Below are 24,103 nucleotides of genomic sequence, written 5' to 3' on the forward strand. Positions count from 1 at the left end.
GCTGTAAGAGACAAAGACTGAAGAGAAGCAGCAGCAATACTATCAGTAATGGTGTTATAATGGGTAAAATGATTGATTTCAAGGGTAAAGAAAAATAAGAAAGGAATGAGGATTGATTCCCATAGCTGTTAATGATTTCTATGTTTTCTTTCTTTTACCTGCCCAGTTCTGTTAATATAAAAACAACAATAGAGATTGAGGAAGTAGATAAAGGCCCTGAACGTTTCAGGAGGACTGAATATATGACCCCCATGTTAATTAAAAAGGAGATTGGCTTACCTCTAACCTTGATGATAATCCTTGGTTCAGACTTACTGATGGAGATGTGGGGCTGTCTTGAACCAGGGACCCATTAGTCATCTGTTGTTAATCTGAGGAAGTCTGAAAAGGAGGATCTCAGCTCTGGGTTTGTAGGGTGTGCTGGAGGAACTTTTCTGGAAAAACAGTGTTTTCAGGATTGTCTGACTTCCAATGACCTTTATGACAGTATACCAGGCAAGGCCCCAGTGGAGGCCTGGGATCAGGGCGGGGGTGTGCCTAGTGCTCTTCCTTTCCTCACTTGAAACAGAGTCCCAGAGGTGGCAGAAGAGAAGAAGGGGTGTTAGGTTTCTGAGAATCAGACCTGGGGGCAGCAGCCAGGAGGGGCGCTTTAGCCTGATCTTGTTTGTGTTTTTCTAATTTGACTTCCTCTCCTCCATTGTTAAAGGCTTTAAAAGCTTCTTTAATCAGGTATTTCTGAGGGTTATCTTCTAATCTCTGTAACATTTTTAATGTCTGGATAAGATTGTTTTTCAGAGTGAGTGTGTAGGTATAATTGACCAGAGACTGTCTCAGAATTTAAATTGGTATATTTAAGGAGGGACTTGGATAATCTTGTCATAAAAGTGGCTGGATTTTCATCAAGTTCTGTGAAATCACTTTAATTTTACATAATTGACTTCTTTAAGGGTGGTCTTTTTCATGCCTTCTACTCTACAGGTTAAAAAGTGGATGATGTGGGGAAGGTTAGCAGATTCTGGCTGGTAGTTTCATGTAGATTAGTGGTTGGAACTGCAGAGGGGCTTGCTGGGGGTTTACTGGGTTTTAAGTGTGCATGGACTCTGCAAAAAGTGTAGCAGCTGTTCAAATTCAGTGATTTTTCTCAGGTACAGTTGAAGAGTTAAGGATAACGTGTGTGTTCTGATGTGTGAGATCGTAAGAGTGGATGAGGTATTAGAATACTATGGTGTATGTGGCAGGATTTTCAGAGATGAGTCTAACTGGTTTTTTATCTAACTCAAATCTGAGAGTGAGAAGGGAATGTGTACTTTATTCTTTCAGCTTATGCTACTTTTCTGAGAGGTAAGAGGTGTGTTGATGTTTGTGTAGAATTAAGAGGTGGAGAGGGGTTAACTTGTGTGTTCGTGGAGGTGGAGGAGGACAGTGAGGAGGGGGAAGATACAGTACTCACAAATGGGTTTGAAGAGGAGTAGAAGGTAGCAGTGATGAAAGGGGCGGAGGGAAGAAGGGTTGGGGGCTGAGTTCCGAGATAATGCCAGAGGATTATATGGAGGAGGTACGGAGTGGGCAGAGCCTGAGGATTAAAGTCAGAGTGTTCAGAAGTTTTAGTGGGTGGAAGTGATGAGGAGGAAGATTTTGGAGGAGGTTTCTTGTGTAAAAGAAGAATTTTGTAGGTAAACAGGATTGGCAGAAGGAGGGGTGATTGCAAAGACAGAAAAAGGCCTGAAAGTAAGGGATCCCAGGCCATTTGCCACTCACTGGATAAAATTCTCTCAGTCTCAGGGAACTTGGATATCCAAAGTGCTGTTTTCTGGCCATGGACTTTTATTGTCCAATTTGTATTGTGGCCACACAGAGGTTGAATAGAAAATGATTTTTTTAGGTCTGATGTCTTCTTCCAGGTACAGAGTTTTAAGGTTATAAAGGAGACAGCCCAAAGGTGTGGTTCTGGGGGGCCAAAATTGAAGTTCCCATTTTAGGGCCTTGGGCAAGACTAAGAATCTCTAGAAAGGAAAGAACAGGGGAGATTCTGAGTGAGATAGGTGTCCCCAAATCAGTCAGAAATCTCCAAGGAAACAGGAAACTGTCTCTGTTGCCAGATGTCTCTGGAGCCAAGGGGTTTCTTCCCAAAAGGACAAAGTTCTCCTGCCCTCCATGGCCCTCGGGGGACAGTGAGGATCACTGAACTAGCACTAGGTCTTTTTCTGTGGGTTGTCTTGGACAACAGAAAAAGAAGAGAGAAAAGAGCAGGATCTCTGGTGGTGGAGAAATCCTTGACTCACTCAGCTATGACTCAGTGTTCGGCGTTGGATGAGTTTTCGGCAACACAGGGGGAGATTCCTCACCAATCATTCAGTCTCAACATGACCCCAGTCCTGGGTTTTGGCACCAAATGTTAGAGAAAAATGGTGCACACTGGGACACAGAGACTGACAATTGTAGGCAGAAAGTTTATTGGGAAGGTCTCCCAATGGAGGGGGTCCAAAGATTAAACTTCAGCTTTCCCTGCTCACATGGTGGGCATCTGAAGAGGTGGTCATGACTTTATACAGTACATCTCTAGCAGGAAAATGCTTAGTCAGTGAGAGGAGTTGGGGCTTGGGTAAGACCCAAGGGTCAATAAGGATGGTTAGGGGGTGGTGGGCTAAGGGTAGTGAATTCTAGGGATGCAGCAGGAGTTAGTGGTGTTGTGTGGCTCCTTTGTCCTTTCTTGTGAGGAAATGAACTGTGTCTGAACATTTAGCTCTGGATGGGGGGCTGTTCTATGCCACAGGAATGCTGTTTTTTAACCACTGTAAGCCTTGTGATCAGTTAATCATTATAAACCTTGTAAGGGAGAGACCCTTAACAGTTTTAAATTCTGGTATCACTACTAATTGGTTGCAAATTTTTGATAAACTATTTAAATTCTCTAAGCCTCAATATCTTCATCCAAAAATAAGGGACTAAAAATAGGACCCATCTCAAATTTATTGTGAAAATTTTGTATATATATAAAATGTATGTAGAACATTTAGTACAGTGCTTGTTATTATATAATTTGCAGGGCTTTCTAAAATTATATAGTCCTCATTTGTCTTTGTTTCCATATTTCTCCCTTAAAGAAAGACTTTCTATATTTATTCACCCGTATTCTTTATTTCTTCCTTTCTCTCGCTCTTTGCTCTCTCTCTCCCTTACACTTTTAGTAGGAACTACATTTTTCAACTTAAACTTGGGGAGAAGGGAATCTGGAAAAAACTATAATAGACTTTACTTCAGCACAACTGCAACATCCCTCTCCCTTTCCCAGACTTTTTAGGCAAAAGATTCACTGGATATGCATACCCAGTCCAGTAAATGACTTGAAGCTCCAGATTCAAATACTCCTTGGCAGAATGTGGCCTCTTGCTTGTCTGGAAATTAAAGCCAACTACTCTTGGTCATGGTTAGTTCATACCTTACCTTTTATTTTGGCCCCTGTTCTGCCCTGCACAGAACATTTTGGCCCAGCAAAAACCTGCCATCTACCTATTACTTCTGACATTTCCCATGGGCTGCCAGCTCCTTTTAGGAATAGTCCATCTAATTTCTCTCCTAAATTACAAAAACTTACCAGTAAGGGTTGCTATGGTAAAAAGCTTTGTGAACAGTCCAAAGAGGGGAAACCAAGGAGTTCTTAAAAAGTTACTATTCTCTAAAAATTAGCAAGCCAAATTGCCCTTACTCTCTAAATGGCCCATTTCCCAATTGGTTTCAGCAGTAAAATGGAGTAAGCACCAATTTTCAGCAATGATTATTTCTATTACCTCTGAAAAGTAATCTTGCCAATGTGATTCTCTTTTTTTCTTTATTTTTATTTTTTGAGGATGGGTGGGGTGAGTGGTGAATAAGTGTGGGTGGGAGTTATGGGGGGAACAGTGCTTTGAAGACTCAAGAAATTAGAAAGATTTTAGTTTAAAATAAAATTTGTAGTTGTCTATCAAAATGAGAAGTGGAATATATAGAATATCATGCTGCCTCAGGTCATTTGAAGGAGGGATAGGGGGATTTTTTTTGGTCATTTCTGTCAATACTTTATGGAATTAACTGACCAAGCACCTTTTACATCTATAATTTTGATGAGCCGCTGTGAAAATGTCACAAGGTGAACCACAGGCTGTCCTGCTGTTGTCGCCATGCTCATAAAACATTTGTTACTGACAGTTCTGATCCCTCTAAACGGGCCCCTGTGACTACTCTGTGGTTGGTATAATGAGTTAGCTTTAAAATGCATGTTATATTTAAAGATGTATTCGGCACCTTTTCTCCCTACAGGAGTCAGACTTAAAACAAATCTCTGTGCCTCATATACAGCCATAGTATTTATGGTAAACTCTCAGGTAAAGCACAAAGATAAAATTATGTTCTTTTTAAAATAATACAGCTCAAATGTATCAAGTAAATCTGCTAGTACCTCTGAAGCTTATTTTTTGTCTTTATTCAGGGCATTTGTTTAGTCTCACATGAATCAAAAGAAACATTATAATTTGTGTATTTTTAAAGTATCTTTGTGATTTTTAAGATTTTTGTAATAAACCTAATATTTCAACTTGACATTTAATCTTAAATCTTGTTGTAAGTTATCATAAGAAATTTAAGTTTCCATGCTTCTTTTTGTTTTTCTATTACTATAACAGATAGTGTTTGGTATTTTACTTAACCTGCGGGGTAAGTTTTATGTCAAATGCCGAAGATCTGATTTACTGGACTTTGTTAAGGTCTAAAGAGGAACAGCATTAATTGTTCGCCTGCCAAATTACAACCCCATGAAAACAAGGCAGTCTCCTTTTACAAATGTTGTTCAGGGAAGGCCTGCAACTCGCCTAGATCACACAACTAGTCAACTGCAGCAGCATTAATTTTCTTTATCTGAAAATGTCAAACATATCAAAACTAGAAATAATAGTATAATGAATCCCTATATGCCCATCATGCAGCTTATGGAGTCATCAACTCTTGGCCAATCTTATTTCATGTTCCTTCCATTCTTACTTTCCTTCTGTTTTATTATGTTGAATCAAATATTCTTATTACTTGCATCTCAAATAAAAAATGTTCTCAAAGAAATGACCAATAATTCTGCCATTACACGTAAAAATTATAATGTCTTAATATTAAATATGATTGGCTCAAATTTCTTTTTTCCCCTGAAAGTTTGTTTGAAACAGGATTGAAGTAAGGCCAATACCTTGAAATCGGCTGATGCAATTCATCTTCTTTAGCCTAAAACTCCCTTCCCTCCTTCCTTTCTTCCTTTTATTTTTCTTGCAATTTAATTATTGAAGTAGCAGGTTTGTTTGGTAGAATTTTCCACAGTCCAGTTGCATCCGTGTTGTGGTATATAACATGTAATTATGCTGGCCTCTGTATTTCTATAAAGTGGCTGCCTGATCTAGAGACTTGATCTGGTAGATTCTATATTTTTGTGGACTACTTTATGGGAGATATTGAACATATATTATTAGGAATTACCAATTATTTGATTTTCTCTCTTTTGCATTAATGCTCATTGTGAAGGGTTATAAAATTTCAGTATTCTCATTCTGCCTTTCCTCTTTATTTGTTAGCGGGAATACATCTCTGAAAGCAAACCCCACTCCCCACTCCCACCTCCACTATTTGGTTACCCTGAAAGATATTGCTCATAAAGAATAAGTGGATTAGTGCTTGATTTTTTCCCTTTTCTCTAATCAGTGTTTGAAAAGCTGATGCTTTTTCTAGTGTAAGGTATTGTCTTCTCTTATACCTAATTGATACTGTTTTTAGTATTATAAACTAATTCTAATGGTTCTTCATGTGTTGAAACATGTGCATGCTTCTTCACGTGTTTCTAGATACTTATTATATTCTATGAAAAGTAAATATATGATTTTTACAAACTTCTTATGGCTTTCAAAACTGTACCTGCATATATTAATTGAATTATTCCAAAGACTGTTCCTAGGATAATCTCTGATCAGTTCAGACTTTACTTTGGTTTGTAGTTGATAAGGTTAAAGACTGCAAATTGACATCCCATGTAAATGTTCTTTTCTAATCAGTGTGACAGAGTTATGGCTAAATTGCTTTTGAGGTATTTCATTTTTCTGCTAAGTTCACAAACACTGTTTTAGACAAAGGAAGCTTAGATGACTTTATAAAAAAAAGTAGGTGACTTTTAAAAAATAAAGGTAATACTAAAAGACAGTGTCAGATTTCTCAGCTCTTTGTAGAGTCACTAACAAAAAATCATTCTGAACATGATTTATACTGCTTTCATTTATTGTCCTGAATTTTACATTTTTGCCTAAAGCTAGTTATTTTTCCCCCAAGCTGAATTTCAGACTCACAAACACCTGCAGTGATATGCTTGTTGTGACTACAGAATCAGTCAGGAAAAAAAAGGCTATTTTGATACATGCAACAGTGAATTCTCTTCTTCTTTTTCAATCACAGAAATACCCCTGACTCCCTTCAGCAGAGAGCAAACAAAAGCAATAGTTCGTGAAAATGTTTATGAAATGGGGTGTAGAATCCAAACAGAGTGGCAGCCACTTACAGCTTTAAATTTTAGTGCGTTCATTTTTGGTAGAATTAAAAGTAAGCCAAGGTTTCTAGAATATTTCAGATTATGCCTGAGTTTTTATGAGAAGATTTTGCAGAGAAACATACTTTCATATTATCAAAGAATAAGTAAATGACTTTAATTTTTCCTTTTTCAATTTGAAACTGAGAATGACATCAAATATTTACTCTCTTAGGGACTGTGTAGAATTCAAAGATACAGAAGACATTATCTCTGACTTCAAGGACATTACCATCACCCCCACCCAGATTAACTCAATTTCATTTTGATCAAAGTACTTTTGTATTATATCCTTCTACATTTCAGATCAAGTTAGTTTTTTGGATTGTGTTAGAGTTATTAAATATGACTTTGAGTATCTATGAAGTAGGGCTATATAGTATTTTAACTGTTTGAAACACATTTCTTTTAGATTCTGTGTCTAAGCTATTCCTATCTGTAATCCAGACAGAGAAATGAAGATGCTGCTGTTAGCAGAACATACAGAGAGGAACACAGATTGCTACACCAATTTCAGGCTCAGAAAGTCAGGACAACATGATAATTTAGTGCCAAGTGCTAGCATAAAGTTAAGCCAATGAGGTGGGTTGTCAGGAAGGACAAGGGGCTTTTTTTTTTGTTTAAAGAAAAATTTTTTTATTTATTTCTCTCCCCTTCCCCCCTCTCCCAGCTCCAGTTGTCTGTTCTCTGTGTCGATTTGCTGCGTCTTCTTTTGTCTGCTTTTTTGTTGTTGTTGTCAGTGGCACGGGAATCTGCATCTCTTTTTGTTGCATCATCTTGCTGTGTCAGCTCTCCATGTGTGCGGCGCCATTCCTCGGTAGGCTGCACTTTCTTTCGCACTGGGCAGCTCTCCTTACGGGGCATACTCCTTGCTCATGGGGCACCCCCGCCTGTCAGGGCACTCCTTGTGCTCATCAACACTGCACGTGGGCCAGCTGCACACAGGTCAAGGAGGCCCAGGGTTTGAACCGCGGACCTCCCATGTGGTAGACAGACGCCCTATCCACTGGGCCAAGTCTGCTTCCCGACAAGGGGCCTTGGATGCAGCTTATAATGTCTCCTCCTGCTAGGGGAATAAGGAACACCAAAACTTGTAGTTTTCAGGGAAAATCATGAAAAGAATATGATGATTAAACTATCTTGAGCAATGTAAATGATGCAATATAGAAAAACTCTTTGTGAAAGCCAGTTTCTCTGCCTGCCATAGGCTTTTTCATGAGAATGGAACTGAGAAAGGAAAATACAAGGTTGAGGAAAACTCAGAGAAGAAGGGGACATAAAATAAAAATCTACTTCTTCTGGTTTCCTAAATTGCTGGAGAACAGGGAGCAGAGGTAAGGGAGACATCTGGTTGAAGTGTGTGTTTCAACCTTCTTCCTCTAAAATGAAACCCTGGAAGGAAATTAATTTTAGATAGCAGAGAGGGACACTGAAGCCAGAAAGATTTTTGTTCTTCCCAACTAGGACTCTGGCACAGAAACTGATTGTATAGAATGGTCTGGAATCAATTTAGGGCAGTACTGTAGGTTTAAAGAGAGCAGAAAATTATGTCAAGTGGAGAGTACCTATTTAGGATTCTTTAAACAAGTAAGTTGCCCTTGACTCTCTTTGTTCCTGAATTCCTCCCCATCTAGTTTCAGGGGAAATACTGAAGGTAACTGTGAGTCTGTGGACATGTCATCAGTGCCACAATGATAAGAACCAAAATGACTCCACAGCACAGGCTGTACAATAGAATGTCCAAATTTGAGAACAGACTGTAGATAGAGCAGAGAATTAGAATGCTTCTTCATTGCCAGCAAGAGTGCCAAGTTAGGGGTCAGTCAGCCAGAGAGTATCACTGACCTCCAACAATGTGATAGAGACTAAAGGCACAGTTATTGCAGGCATAAATTCCGCAGCAAACCAAGGATGGGAATTTGAACAACCATTTTACAGAAACTGTAGCCAACACATATACAGCACCATCATAAGGCAGTGGTGTTTCCTTCTTTTTAATGCTTTGATGTCATGTAAACTATGTTTAATAAACCTGGATGCCTTTTTGGAGTGGAGCAAATGTAGGGAGGAATATTTGGAGGGATGAGAGTTGTGTTTTAAAGAATATTTAGTAAGAAGATAAACATTTAACTATGATGGACAACTTTAATATTTATGTTTACATACTATTAAGTAACATAGGAGCTACTCAAAAAGTAAGATCAGTTATAGATAAAAGATATATTTTCTGTTCACGTTTGAGTGCAGTTTAAATTAATTTGTGAATCTATTAGAATTACATTATAACTTTTGTCATCAATTCTATGTATACTCATGAGATTGAGTGGCTTGGGGGCAGAAAGATGACTTCTTTTTCTTTAGTGTCTGTTATAACTGGCATAATGTTTCTCATATAGAAAATGTGGGGAAAGCTGTTCGTTAGATTGAAATGAATTTATTGCCAGTAGGAGCATTTTCTTTAAAATCAAGTTTCCCTTGTTCTTGAGCTGAACAACCCTAGGCTAAACTTCTGGTATTATTCCCTGGGTTCTGAATCTTGAAGGATTGGTTCAAAAGCAATCTAAGTAGAACACTAGAGTGAGCAAAGTAATATTAAGAGTTCCAATTCATTAAGCACTTTTACCACTAGGATGTTATTGTACTTTATAGTTTAAATTTTTCATTTCAATTGATAATCTTATAACAATGGATTAACCAGTTCCCAATCAGGAGACAGGAATAACAAAGTAATTTAAACATGTAAAGCTTAATATGAAGAATTAACAACTAGAAAAGGAGATTAGGCAAGTGGCTAGTAAGAGGAAAGGAGAATCCTAAAGAATAGTAGATATAGGGAAAGATTTTTATCCCAAGGGCTGATGAAGCGCACCCAAGGAAGGAAAAAATCTAGATAATGTTCCCCCAACAAGGCTGAGATTGGAGGCTTTTGGAAGAGGAGCAGCCATGGCTCACTGAATGGCACAGTTCCCTGGGATCTACCACTGGTCAGACTCACTGGGAATTTGCCATCTGGGATAACCGGGAGGCTAACCTGCAAAGGCATTGAACCTCTGACCTCCATGCAAAGCTGCCTGAAGGGATATCAGAAGGAGCTGTTCAGAGGGAGTTGCCAAATGGTGACACTCCTCTGCAAAGCTGCCCATGTAGAGGTATTACTGGCTGCCAGGAGTTACAGGAGTTGGGCGTAGGAAGTCATGTGCACTGTAGGGCCATGGGAGAGTGCATACCAGAGCCAGGAAGGAAAACCCCCTTCTTTAAGCATCTTTCTAGCTCCCTCTGCTGATGAAACTTACCATCATGCGTTGGGCAAAGGAGAAATATTTATAGTGGAGAGCTCCATCATAGGGCAGACAAAGAAAGGTAAATTTGGAGCTGAAAGACAAGATACGTAACCCAACCATCTTGGCTGTACTTGGCAGATATGAAATTGAGCTCTAACAAGATTTTGTGACTCTCTTAGTCACACAAGTGATCAGAAAAGCTTGAAATTCAAACCCTTTTGCATCTAGTTTCCATTATTTTGTTGCTCTTCAAGATTCATCTGACAACTATTAGACGGATTTTAATGGGGTGAGGTTGGTGTAAGAATATTAAGTAATCGTTCCAGCAGGCCATATGGAAGAAAATGAGAGTTTCTGAAATATCCAAATACAAGAACATTTTTTGCACGATCTCTGAATTTTCTTATTCATGTTAAGGTGGTAAATATGAAAATTCACCATTGTCAGACTATCACAAGGTAGATAGACATAGTTGAGAAGAAACTACCAAAAGCCTCATTTTTAAGGATATAAGAATTTTATACAACTTTATATGTATTGACAGCTGTGCAGTGAAGAAAGCTCAAGAACAATCTCTCTTTTAGAGGACTATACTTCTCTTAGCTTTCAAGTTCCAGAAAGATCTCCTCATTCAGATGATACCATCTGATGAGGTGGAGATCCTAAAAGAGTCTTTCAACATTTCTTTGCTAATCCTTTTAATGAATTTTTGGCCCTTCTTACCCTTCCCAACTTCTCTGCAGTCTCTGACTCCATGCATGACTGCTTACTTGGTACAGGTAACTGGAAACATCCCCAGCACCTTCCCTAATGCTGAATGGTCCCTTTCCAGGATTAGTTTCTTAGGTGTATCAAACCCTAGTAAGTCCATGTTCCAGACCTGTCTTCAGTATATACATGCAATTGCATGTTACCCTTGGTCCATAATTTATTGGGACCTATAAAGGGAAATCTGAAACTCCAATTTTCACATGAAAAACAACAGAGTTTATGGAATCTGAATTATACTAGTTTCCCACTGCACTATGTCCACTTACACTGAGCTCAGCCTCATAACCTAGTAGCAAAACTGCTCTTTCCTCCATTGGCCTCACCTCCCTTTTAGGCCAGTAGATAGTATAACAGTGTTTACCAGGGTGTTGGTGGTCCTGAGAATACATCACACAGACCTCACAGACCTCCAAGCTACAGGGATAATAACTGACCATGGGCCCCATCTGATGCACTTTGAAACCCATCTCTGCCTTTGCACCACATTCCCACTGGCCACTTCTGGTCAATGACCCAGCAAGGCAGGAATACTAAGAGACACCTAGACCTGAGAGACACAGGAATCCTCCGATGGCAACTTTGGTCTGAGGACTCTCTGGCAACCCTGCCAAATCTTGCTCAGACTGCTGTGAGGTCTAGGTCTCTTCCATCCAACCTTCTTTCTCTCTCTCTTACAACTGGTATAGTGACTTACTAGTGGTTTAACAGCTCTTCCATTCTTTCCTGGCTTCTCCCCCATTTTCCTGTTGGCGTTTTCCTTAATAAAATTCTTTCACTTTTAATCCTGTCTTAGTGTCTGCCTCTTGGAGAGCCTGAGCTAATTTAGCTCTGTATCTAGTTAAGAAAGTTTAAATCCAGGCTCTGTCATTTACTAGTTACATGGCCTGTGTCAGTTACTTAATCACAGTGTACTCAGGTTAGTCATGCATAAAGCAGGAACAATGATGGCTACACACTACATAGAGTTTTAAGGAATAAGAAAATTCATATATCTAAAATGTATTTAGTACTGCTCAATAAACATTAATTATAATTATGCTATCATGCTCAAAGTCCAGTTTACTGTTTTTTAAAATGGAGCCTAGAAAATCTTATATAAACTACAAAAAAATGTGTTTCAACAAATCACACATCTTGCCAGGCATCTCTTGAATTCCTACTCAAAGCCAAAAAATAAATAAAAGAAAGTCAAAAGAAGTCACAGTATCTGAGGGAGACAGTTGAGAAGGAAAAGCAGAAAATGGGGACAATACTTATGCTTTCCATATACTGTTCACGCGGTAGTTAACATAGCAAACAATTCTAAGTGCATAATTTAAAAGACTCCATTTTCATATATTTAACTATTTTACATGAATAAGAAAGAAGAAAGTCCAATAAATCACAAGAATAACTGAGACATCATTGAAGGCTGTGAGGACAGCAGGATGTGATATACTAACAAGGAACAATAGCCAACTTGTGTATAATCACTTTTGTAAGTGATAATTTACGGGCATATTAAAAATTTTAAATTTTAAATTATTTTTTTCAGTGGAATTCCAGTATGGGCACAAAACAATTACCCTGGCGTACTATCACATGATCTGACTATGTTATACTTAATGTTCTTAGAGCATTTTCATAAAAGTTATCTTAATTCTCACAACTACTTGAGAGAGAGTAGAAAAAATATTCATGATCTTATTTTATCTGAGGCTAAACTGATGAATGAGCCTATAATAACCCAATAAAGGACACTCATAGGCCTTTGCTTATTCCTAGTGTATAGTTTAGTGAGATTCTAAATCTAATCAGGAATTGAGTAAATCCAATCAGATTAAGAATTTCTAGATCCATTTATATCTCTTCAATTCAGTCTGACAAGGAATTTCTGAGAAATTGTAAGGTGGTATGGAGCAGAAATTATACTGAGCTTTGTCCAATAAAACAAATTCTGCAAGTAGGGTGTTTTCGGGGTATTTGTCTCAGCATATTTGATGAGTTGACAAAACTGTTTACCAACAATCAGTCAGATCTTATTCCATCAGCTTCCCTAATATCTCTAAGCTGTTTGGTCTGTCATATGGCTCCCATCAGGATTCTGTCCAAGAATAAGCAGTAAGTGAGCCATATGGATTTTAGCTTTCCCTGGTGAATGAAAATGTGTTTAATTGTACAGCTGATAGTTTTTAGAGGAAGGCCAGCAACATATGTAACAGATGCAAACCCCTGCTGGATCCTTTAATACATCTGCCTTGAAAATGGGTTGTGAAATGGCTCTTATTTACATATGAGGTAGCATGCATCTCTTGTCATTGTGAGTCTGAAGGAAAATTCTTAAGGCTTTTAAACTTTTTGTCTTCTCTCTTTAATCTGTGCTAATATATAGAAAAATCTACTGTTCCATGGAAACACACAAGTTTTGTATGTCCAATATACATAAGGAAAGGAGAAAGGCTTAAGTTTTGGCAAGGTTTTAAAATAACATTTGTCCTCTCTAAAATTTTGAAATAGCATAACAGCATATTAAAATGGGACTTTCATGTCTGTTTAGAAAAGAAGTGATAAGTACTTTCATATTTCAAAGTGAGGTTCTGGGTTACCTTTAAAAAACCTTATAAAGGAGATGTTGAGGAAAAAAGAAATTGTGATCTGTAGCGGCACATCCACCTCCAGCCAAATGAAGATAAACACTGAAGAACTAGCTAAGGACTCCAGCATTCCCCCTTGGGGAAGGTGAGTGTTTTCTTTTTACTTCAGCTCAGATGAGGAAGAGTTTCAAAGGCCCACTCAGAAATCTTGGTGGATATTGCCACAGGTCAAAAATGCATAATACCTGAGAATCAGTTGGGGCCAAGTGCTGAGGAAAAGATGTTTTGAAAACACTTCAGAGGGACATTTCTTAAGATGCCCACCTGGAGGATAATTGAACTACAATAAATATAATCAGTATTTGAATTTGGAGTCACAGAAGTCAACTAAATAGTGCGACCTAGATCAGAGAACTGACTTTTTCTAGATATTTTGTAGTATTGGCTTTAACATTTAGGTCTATGATCCATCAATTCATTTTGTACATATTATGAGGATAAGGTTCTAAATTCATTTTTTGTTTATGAATATCCAATTATCCTACAGCCATAGGTTTTACAGACTATTCTTTCCCCCACCAAATAGTCTTGGCACTTTTATCAAAAATAAATTGACCGTAAATATAAGGATTTATTTCTGGATTTTCTATCCTGTTCTGTTAACCTATATGTCTATCAGTACACCAGTGTTTCTTTCTTTGTTTACTATAGTAGCTTTATTTTAAGTTTGAAATTTGTTGGGGAAGAACCTCTACCTTTGCATTCTTTTATCAAATTGTTTTGATTATTATAGATTTTGCACATTTACATATAAATTTTAGAATCAGTTTGGTGAGTACTACAAAAAAGGTTGATAGGATTTGAAGTGCCATAGAAGTTTAAATTTGGGAGCAGTTCAGAATTTTTAAAAGTATGTGATTATAAACAGATGTGATCAGAGAACATTAATTGTAAGTCCTTAGACACAGGCATGGGATTCCCACTGATTCATCTAGGAGTAACTTGCTCCACAAAGTGAGTTTCCATGGACCCATCATGAAGAAAGAAAATGCTGTGGAATTATTACATCTATTAGTCCTGTTCTTTTAGATTAGTTGAAGTGATAAACCAAAGCCATTTGAGATAATCAGAAATTCTATTTGGTTAAGAAGATTTATAAAACAATAAAGAGAATCAACAAAACCAAAAATTGATTCTTCAAGAAGATCAACAAAGTTGACAAACCCTTAGCTAGACTGACAAAGGAAATATGAGAGAAGATACAAACAAATAGATCAGAAACAAGCGGGGGACATTTCTACTGATCCCACAAAAATAACAAAGATCATATAAAGATACACAATGCTTCAATATGGGTTCATCAATTTTAACAAATGTATCACATTAATGAAGGATGTTGTTAATGTGGGAAAGTATGGGAGGGAAAGGGAGTGGGACATATGGGAATCCCTTATATTTTTTATATAACATTTATGTAATCTAATTCTTTAAAAATAAAAAAAAATGATTGTAAAAAAAGGAAAAAAGGCAACAACATACAAACTACCCATACAAGGAAGCAAGAAGAAAAAGAAGATCTCAACAAACCAATCACAAGTAAAAGAGATTGGATCAGTCATTAAAAACCTTCCAGTAAAAAAAAGTTCTAGCATCAGATGATTTCACAGGTGAATTATACCAAACTTTCAAGAAGAGTTAATACAAATCCTGCTTAACCCTTCCAAAAATTTAAAGAGGAGGAAATACTATCTAACTCATTCTATGAAGCCAACATCATCCTACTACCAAAGCCATATAAAAATACTACAAGGAAAGAAAATTTCAGACTAATCTCTGTAATGAATATAGATGCAAAAACTTCAACAAAATACTTTCAAATTGAATTCAACAGCACATTAAAAGAATTATAAACCATGATCAGGTAGGTTTTATCCCTGGTATGCAAGGGTGGTTCAACACAAGAAACTCAACCAATGTAATATGCCACACATTAACAAAATAAAGGTAAAAAATCACATGATCATCTCTATTGAAACAAAAAAGGCATTTGACAAAATCCAGCTTACTTTCCTGATAAATACACTTTGAAAGATAGGGATAGAAGGAAACCTCCTGCACATGATACAGAGCGTATATGAAAAGCCCTTAGCCAACATCTTAATCAATGTTGAAAAGTTGACAGCTTTCCCTCAAATATTGGGAACAAAACAGTATGCCACTACTGTTATTCAACATTGCACCAGGAGTTCTAGCTAGAGCAATTAAGCATGAAAAAATTTAAAAAAAAAAGAAAGAATTCAAATTGAGGATATTAATATCACTAATATTAACTAAATATAATGAGCAAAGTCATAGAGTTAATAGCTATAAGATTGGTCACCAAAAGAGCATGAGGTTAGAAAGTCAGGAGCATTGGCTTAATTTGGGCAAAACTGGTAATAAGGGTGATTGTTAATGCTTGGAATTGGATCTAGGTGATAGCATATTAGAGTGACTATAATTAGCAGCATGATATGGGGATATGATTGTGGTTAAAAGGAAAAGTTTAGGGTTGAGTATGTCACTAGAAGAAAAGTTTAAGGATGAAACATGGGACTATATAGCATGGTTAACCCTGTTGCAGACGATGAGTGTGTTAAATAGTAAAAATTTAAAAATGTTTGTCAATGAAGTGGAAAAAGTGTACATTAATATTACAAGCTGTTAATAACAGGGTGCTGAGTTAAAATGTACCTAAAGAAAACTACAGACTGTAATCATTAGTAATATGTTGATTTTTTTTCATCTGTTGTGAAAAAAGGGAGAGAATTATTAAGTGACGGAAACCAGATGCAAAGTACTGCGTATTGTTTGGCTCCATTTATATAAAATGTAAATATAAATAAATGTATAAAGATAGAATTAGATCAATGGATTTGTATGGCAGGGGATGGATAGAGGGACTGAATGTAACTGCTAAGGGATGGGATGGTTTCTTTTTGGAGCAATGAAAATACTCTAATATTGATTGTGATGATAAATGCACAACTCTGTGGTTATACAAAACCCCACTGAGTGGACACTTTGTGGGGTGGATGGGTTGTTTGGTATATGAATACATCTCAATAAAAATCCTAAAATAATAGAAAATAAATTCTATTTGGTATTTTTCCTTAATCTTATAAAGTTCATGACTAACTTATTTGTAAGGTCGTGGTCAGTATAGTCACATAAACACCCATGCAACTTTGTATATTAATTAATACATTATTTCATTTGTTTATTCATTTATTGAATCAATAATATCTATATATCCAGAGAGAATAAGAAACAGAAATCTGAAACCAGCTAAAAATCAATCTTCCCTGCCCCCCCCCCAAGTATTATAAAGATATATTTTTTAAAAGCCAAAGAGAATGCAGCATTAAGTTTTTTTTGCCTAGCATTTCATAATCTTTGGCATGCTCTCTATACCCTTCACTTGTGTAAACTTTTTCTATGTAGTATAAACACACATGGAATATGAATATTATTTCCTGGGCAAACTACATTGATTTAGAGCCTCATAGATTACTAAGAAATACAAGGAAGACACTATTAGCTCTTTGCAACTATATTGTTGATGACAGACCATCCAAGGGTTCCAGTCTCTGAGCAAAATAAAATGCAGAGATGTTCAAAAACAGGTTTAAAGACTCAGTCAGGGCTATGTGGATAAGTTTAGGACCCAACTATAGTAGCTACCGATAAATAATAACTCAACGAGGGACATTTCTCCCATCTTATTCTTCTGGTCTCCCACTTTTTTTTTATTTTTTTATTTTTAAAGATTTATTTATTTACTTATTTAATTTCCCCCCCTCCCCTGGTTGTCTGTTCTTGGTGTCTATTTGCTGCGTCTTGTTTCTTTGTCCGCTTCTGTTGTCGTCAGCGGCATGGGAAGTGTGGGCGGTGCCATTCCCGGGCAGGGTGCACTTTCTTTTCACGCTGGGCGGCTTTCCTCACGGGCGCACTCCTTGCACGTGGGACACCCCTGCGTGGCAGGGCACTCCTTGCGCGCATCAGCACTGCGCATGGCCAGCTCTACACGGGTCAAGGTTTGAACCGCGGACCTCCCATATGGTAGACGGACGCCCTAACCACTGGGCCAAAGTCCGTTTCCTGTGGTCTCCCACTTTTGATGAGGAAAATAAATTAACAAGATGAGGAATGAATACCTGAGAAAGAAATTAACAGCACATAATTACATGTCATTTTTCTCTTCCTGGGTTTATTGTTTAATTTTCTTTTAAAATTAAATATATACATATCTTACTTTGGTTAACCAGTTGCAGTTGAAATTTAATGAAGATCTAGCAATTCAGAGTAGAAGGGTGTTTCCTTAAAACACATTGTATAGATGACTAGTACTAGCAAATAGCTCCTGATATCCACTTCTTCCTTTTTTTTTTAGCAAATTTTTGTTGTCTTTTTTTTTTTTAAATACATAGATCACACAAAATGTTACATTAAAAAACATAAGAGGTTCCCATATACCCCACTCCCCACCCTTGCCCCCCACTCCTCCCACATCAACCTCTTTCATCAGTGTAGCACATTCATTGCATTTGGTAAATACATTTCTTTCTTAAAGATACCAGAATCAATAGCTGATAGATGTAGGCATGTTAGATGATTTGCCCAACCTACCTCTTGGCTCTATTTCTCCCAGCAAAAGAAACTTTAGTGCATATAAGAAATACTTAAGATTATTGTTAAAATTAAATTTCCAGGGTCACATTCTCAGACATTCTGATTTAGTTTATCTTGGTGGCATCTGGAGATCTCTGATCTCCATTTTAATGATGACTGTAGGTAACTCTTATGAGGAGGGCTGGGGCGACACTTTCAGAAAATCTGTTCTGATGAGTGTTTTTTCTAATCACATTTCTGTAACCCAGACATTTCACCCAAAGGACTGATTTGACTATCCATTTATTGCCAGTTGAAGGTTTGATAAGAATAGCTAAAGAGTCATGAATAGTGTTTAATTGTAGAAAACCTAATTAGCCTTTTGAAGGACAGACATAATAAGTTACGGATTATACCTTACTTTAATAGTCACAGTTCAAGAGGAAGCATAAGCAGTTTAATTTAACAGACTTCAGAACCTGTTGAATGTATTATTTTTCTACTTCATTCCATTTCTTCCTCCTTGGTCTAATTTCCTCTTTTCATTTATCTTTTTATCCCTCTTTGAATAGATTATCTCTGTATGCTTTGGGGAAAAAAAGTGAAGTTTTGTTAAGCGAAAAGTTTTGCTTTTTGGTTGAAAAATTCACAAGAATTATGTATGGGATCTATTTTAAGATTACCTTCATAGGCTGCAGGAAGAATACACATGTGGTAAGAATACAAGTGGGGCCCCATGTGTTCTTCCTTGAGGAAATCTGAAGTTATTTCATCACTGTGCTCACATAAAGGGTGGAGACAGCAGGCCAGAGGGCACAGAGCTTATACCAATGGGCTAGCAAGGGAGATGGAAAGAGCCACATTAACCTCCATGGATCTGCTTAAGAGAATTTAAGGAAATTCCTGATCTTGCTATTCTATATTGTTATTTTTTTAAACTTAGGCCCAAATGGGCTATTTTTAAAGTTTTATTTTTAAAGGAGCTTTAGTTTCCTTACGTGATACATCAAATTATAGGGGTTTCCCATATACTCCACCTACTATTCTAGCTTATTTAATACAACAACGTTGGTTAACAGGAGCTCTGACCATGGCTTGCCTAAAATCTCCACATATAAGATTTTCCTATCTTGCATTGTTTGCTGATCCTAAGTACAATCCATAAAAGATAAAATATAATTGTTAAAATATCATAATGAACTTATGAATCTTTAACACAATTCTGTATATTATAATCATCTTTTATCCATAGCTGAAATAGTTCCATCATTACATAGTAGGAGCCTATTCAGTTCGGCTCTTGTGTCCCTTCAAAACAGTAGTCTTTCCCTTCTGTCACAGCAAGATAGCTCAGATTTCTTAGATTTTACCTGCGTCAGCCTGAATCAGCTAATTCCCTAGGGACCTTTGGTTCCTTCAGTAAGGAAAGTATAATTGGAAGTCAACATCTGGAAGTTGCCTGGTATGTTAACCTCTTGACTGGAGGACAGAAGAATAACTGAGAGGAAACAGTAGTATGATCAGAGGGCAGTAATTTGTGTAAATATTTTAGGGCAACAAGAATGCTTGAGACTTTAATAATTTTAAAAGTCCATTTGTAAGTTATCTGTAATCTTTTATTCTAACTTAACATATTTCCTTATATTTTGATTTGACATTTTTCCTCATTTTGCAGACACCTATATATTTATTGTCTATTTAGCTTGTTGACTCTCCTAAGTATTAACTTACTATTAACTGTGAAGAATAAAATTGCCATCATGAGTGAACTAAGGAAACAGTCCCCACAGGTGTTTTTAAGCTGGTTTATTGGTATACTAAGCAATGTGGAAACATGTATTTATGCTGACGATGGGGTTCATTAACCATCTACAACCATTTCCCCCTTTCATAGCAGCAAAGTGCTTTTTAATGAAACCGATGGATAATAAAACCACATAATAAATCCTTCAATTTTACATTAGTGTGTTAGACAGCAAAGAAGAATATAGTGAACTGTAGTGTTTTAGATCTAGAGGACCTGAATGAAATTCCTGTTTCCCTGTCTTGCACAGGAATAGAGATCCAAAGAGATTAGTTAACTTTCTAAATGCAACATAGTTAGTATAAGAAAAAATGATTAACATATGACTTTCAATGAAGGACATTCTCCCCCTTACTTATCAAAATTCATTTTACTTAGGGAAAACAGGTGAATATTCAGCTTTATTTTAAAATATGCATAATTGGAAGGAAAATAAGTATTTATGTTGAATAAGGATGCAATTATATATACATAAAAATATAAACTTTAAATTAATTATGTAGCATTTTCATCATGAAATTCCTTGTTGAAGAATGTGCAAGAAAAAGATGACATGTTTGAGAAAATGTTTCTGTGGCAATAGAAAATTTATGTGCTCAAAAGAGATTTTTTTATTATTAAATTTTTTAAAGAAGTTTTAGATTACATAAATGTTACATACAAATATAAGGAATTCCCATATACCCTACTCCGTCCCTCTCCCACACTTTCCTTTCATTAGTGTGGTACATTTGTTACAATTGATGAACTCATATTGAAGCATTGTCACTAACCATGGATTATAGTATACATCATAGTTTACATTCTGTTCTGCACAATTTTGTAAGTTATGACAAAATATACAATGGCCTGTATCTGTCACTGCAATGACAAGCAGAACAAATCCAATGTTCCAAAAATACCCTCATATTACACCTATTTTTCCCTCTCACATCTCTCAACCTCTGATGGCCATTGCTGTTACATCAAAGAGTTCCTCCACTGCTAGAATAATAATAAGTCTACAATAGAATAATAATAAGTCTACTTTAGTCCATTGTTCATTCCCCAGTAAAAAGAGAGATTCTAAGTAAAGTTCTCACTTTTTTGAAGATTTATTTTAAATTATGTACTCAATAAAGGTTATTTCCTTGTATTACTAGAATATTGCAGATTTCATTTGGTAGACAAAATCTAAATTACAAAAGGAAAAGTAAGTCTGTATTAGTCAGGGTTTTAAAAGATTTTATAAGATTTTATTTTATAAGATTTTATTTTAGTCAGGGTTTTATAAGATTTTATGAGTTTTCTAAGATTTTATAACAGTATCTCACGTGACTATGGGAATATACAAGTCCAGGTTCTGCAGGCAGGCAGCAACCAGGAGTGCTGATAAAAGTCCAATGAAGTTCTTGATGAGTTCTGGGAGACCATTGGCTGTCTAAACACTAGCTGGGAAATCCTCACTCAATGCTGGAATCACTTCCCCTTTAAAGGAATTCAACTAATTGGATAAAGTGTCACTCATTGCTGATGGCAATCTCCCTGATCAGAGTAACTGTAATCAGCTATCTATGATTTACCACTTCAGTAAAGTCAATGGTGACTAAAGGCCGTAAATGCCCTTGTATTACAGGTAGCCCAGTGCTTGCTTAACAAACAACTGGGCACAATTACCTAGACAAGTTGACACATTATCCTAACCATCACAAAGTCTAAATAATAGATTGTTTTAAAAGAAATTTGGATGTACATTTTTCAAGAACATATATTCCACATTTTTGTGAGCAGAAAGCAGTCAGTGCCTGTTAGAATGGCTTATAATTTTCATTGAGTGCTTATCTACCAATAGTTATTGCTCTAATTTTTAAAGACATGTTGCTTTCCTACACATTTATATAAACATGCCTTAATTAATCCCTTATTTATTAAAAAATCCATGGTAAGCTTTACTTTATGTGGAATAGATATTTATTTTTAAAAAGCTATATAACAAACTTTGTGCCAAACACTCCAGAAGGTACAGTGTTATAGAGTCCCTGACCTACAGGAAACAGAGGTCTGGCAAGCAAGAAAGCATAACTATAATAAGGAGCATGCAGGAGAATAAATATGGCCTCATACTTCATTAAGAGGTGGACTCTATTTCTTCAGTCCTTAAATGGAATCTGGCCCTTTGATTTCTTCTGACCAGTAGATGAGGTGGAAGTTATTATGTACCTTCTACCTCTGTGCACTTGGAACATTGTTCTGAGACTGTCTTTTAAAGATGCTGATGTCACCTACTAGAGGATGAGAGGCCACTTGGCAAAGGAGCATCATGTCCCAGCCAACAGAGAGCACAAGCCACCAGATGCTATAACAAAATCTAGAATATGAGGCATTTCTTTGGGAGTAGGTGTTGGATGGAGGCAAGGAGACTGTAGGTAGAGACTTAGGGAAGGGGGAAAGAAACTATAGGAAGCTAGAGAAAGGGAAACCTATGTTATGTATGGGAGAATAATTAAAAACTTGCTGTAATTAAAAAAATAGATATTGTAGCAAATACACTGTGGATCTGACTAAGAATATCTCTTGACAGATGCTGAAAGTGCCGGTTAGCTCTTCCAAGGTGTGTATGATCTGGTATAGGAAATGAGAGATGAACCAAAGACAGACTGATTTGCAAGAAAATCTTAAAAGAAAAATAGAAGGCCCCTGGGATTGCTAGATTAAAAAAAAAAAAAACAACTCTCTTTAATTCTCAGTCTACTTGGTTGGTAAAAAGTTGACAAAGGTAAATAAGATCAGGAGCCAAATGTCAAATGAAATATAACATTCTACGATTTGTTGTGGTTCCTGAAATGTTTAAGGTTAATCATCTAGGCTAGGCAAGTGAACTTCTAAGATTCTTAAGGGCCTTGTCTTCCAGTAGCCTTGCACATAACCCAAAGAAGAGAAGGCACATCCCCAATAGAATTATGGGTGTGACTTTTAGGCATGATGTAAACTCCACTTAGTTTCACATAAAATATTCAATTTTTAAAGAGAACTATATTGATTTAAAAAAAACCTCACCAGTTGAGACTAAAAGAGGCAGAGGCATTTAAAAAATAAAGAGGTATTTGCGCAAAAAAAGAAAAAAAATCAAAACAGATCAAGGGAGCTACTTTCCTACAGACATTAGCTACTTCTTAAAGAAACAGAAAGACTACTTTGGGGGCAGAGCCAGAAATCCAGAGAAGGAACCAACAATTTAGGAGAACAATGGATTGGGTAACCATTCCTAGCAAGCAGATATATGTTACCTGTGGTAGGGTGAATTATGTATATCACAAAATACATGTTCTTAATCTGCATTCATGTGGGTATGAACCTACTGTAAATAGACCTCTTGAATATGCTATTTTAGTTAAGGTATGGTCCTTAATCTGATTACTGGAGTTCTTTATAAGCAGAAGAAATGATACATTTATAGAGAAAAAAGTCACAGGGAGAGCTGGAAGACCTAAGTCAATGGAATCTGTAAGTGAAAGGAGAAGGCATCATCATATGACAAGAAAGCCAAGAATCCAAGGCTTGCTGCCCAGCTATATGCTGCCAACCCCAGGAAGAAGCAAGCCTTTTAGTCCCTTAAACACTGTGGTCTTTGTGATAGTAACCTAGCAAAACTAAGACACTACCTGAACAAGGAATATTCTCTGCTTCTAGAGTTAGGGAAACTGGTAAAATTAATGGGATGTGATCAATGTACCTTTTAAAAATAAATTAAAAATATATTAAAAAACACAAAACAGATAAAACAGTAGATTAAACAGAATCAAATTTTTATATGGCATACTATAACATTTGTATATGTATTGTGTATCAATGTGAGTACTAGTAAAGCTTTAAATAAAAATATCTGCTATATAAAAAAAGTAAAGGGATAGATTTCAAAATTGTATCAACCAGTAAATTTTATGTGTTCCCTTTCTTCATTTCCTTTTTTCTCTATTTCCTCTTTCATTTTTTTAGTGACAGTATTGAGGTTATTGTGCTCCTGCTTATGTTGAATTTGTGTGTGTGTGTGACGGGGTGTAGAGGGAAAGGTATATATCACTTGTCTTTTTAGTTTGTAGGTCTCTGAGATGAAGATCAGTAGGTGCTGGTCTTTAGCCTGAAGCCACTAACAGGTGAAGCTTTTGAGTGTCTTGAGAGGGGGTAAATAAATATATTTTGTATGTAAGAGGATTGTAAATAATTATGGCCAGAGAGTGGATTGTGGTAGGTTTAATATGGTCATAAATGTTTCAAAGATTCTCCCATCAAGAAGTGGAGACTCTTTCACCACTCTGTGAATCTGAACTGGTCACGTGACTAGCTTTGCCCAATAAAATGTAACATACTTATTGTGTGATTTCCAGAGCTTAGGCATAAAAAGGTCTTGTTGCTTCCTTCTTTGCCTTCTTGGAGACCACCATATGAATGGGTCAGTCTA

Source organism: Dasypus novemcinctus, chromosome 2, assembly GCF_030445035.2.
Source record: "Dasypus novemcinctus isolate mDasNov1 chromosome 2, mDasNov1.1.hap2, whole genome shotgun sequence".
In the NCBI taxonomy this organism is placed as follows: Eukaryota; Metazoa; Chordata; class Mammalia; order Cingulata; family Dasypodidae; genus Dasypus; species Dasypus novemcinctus.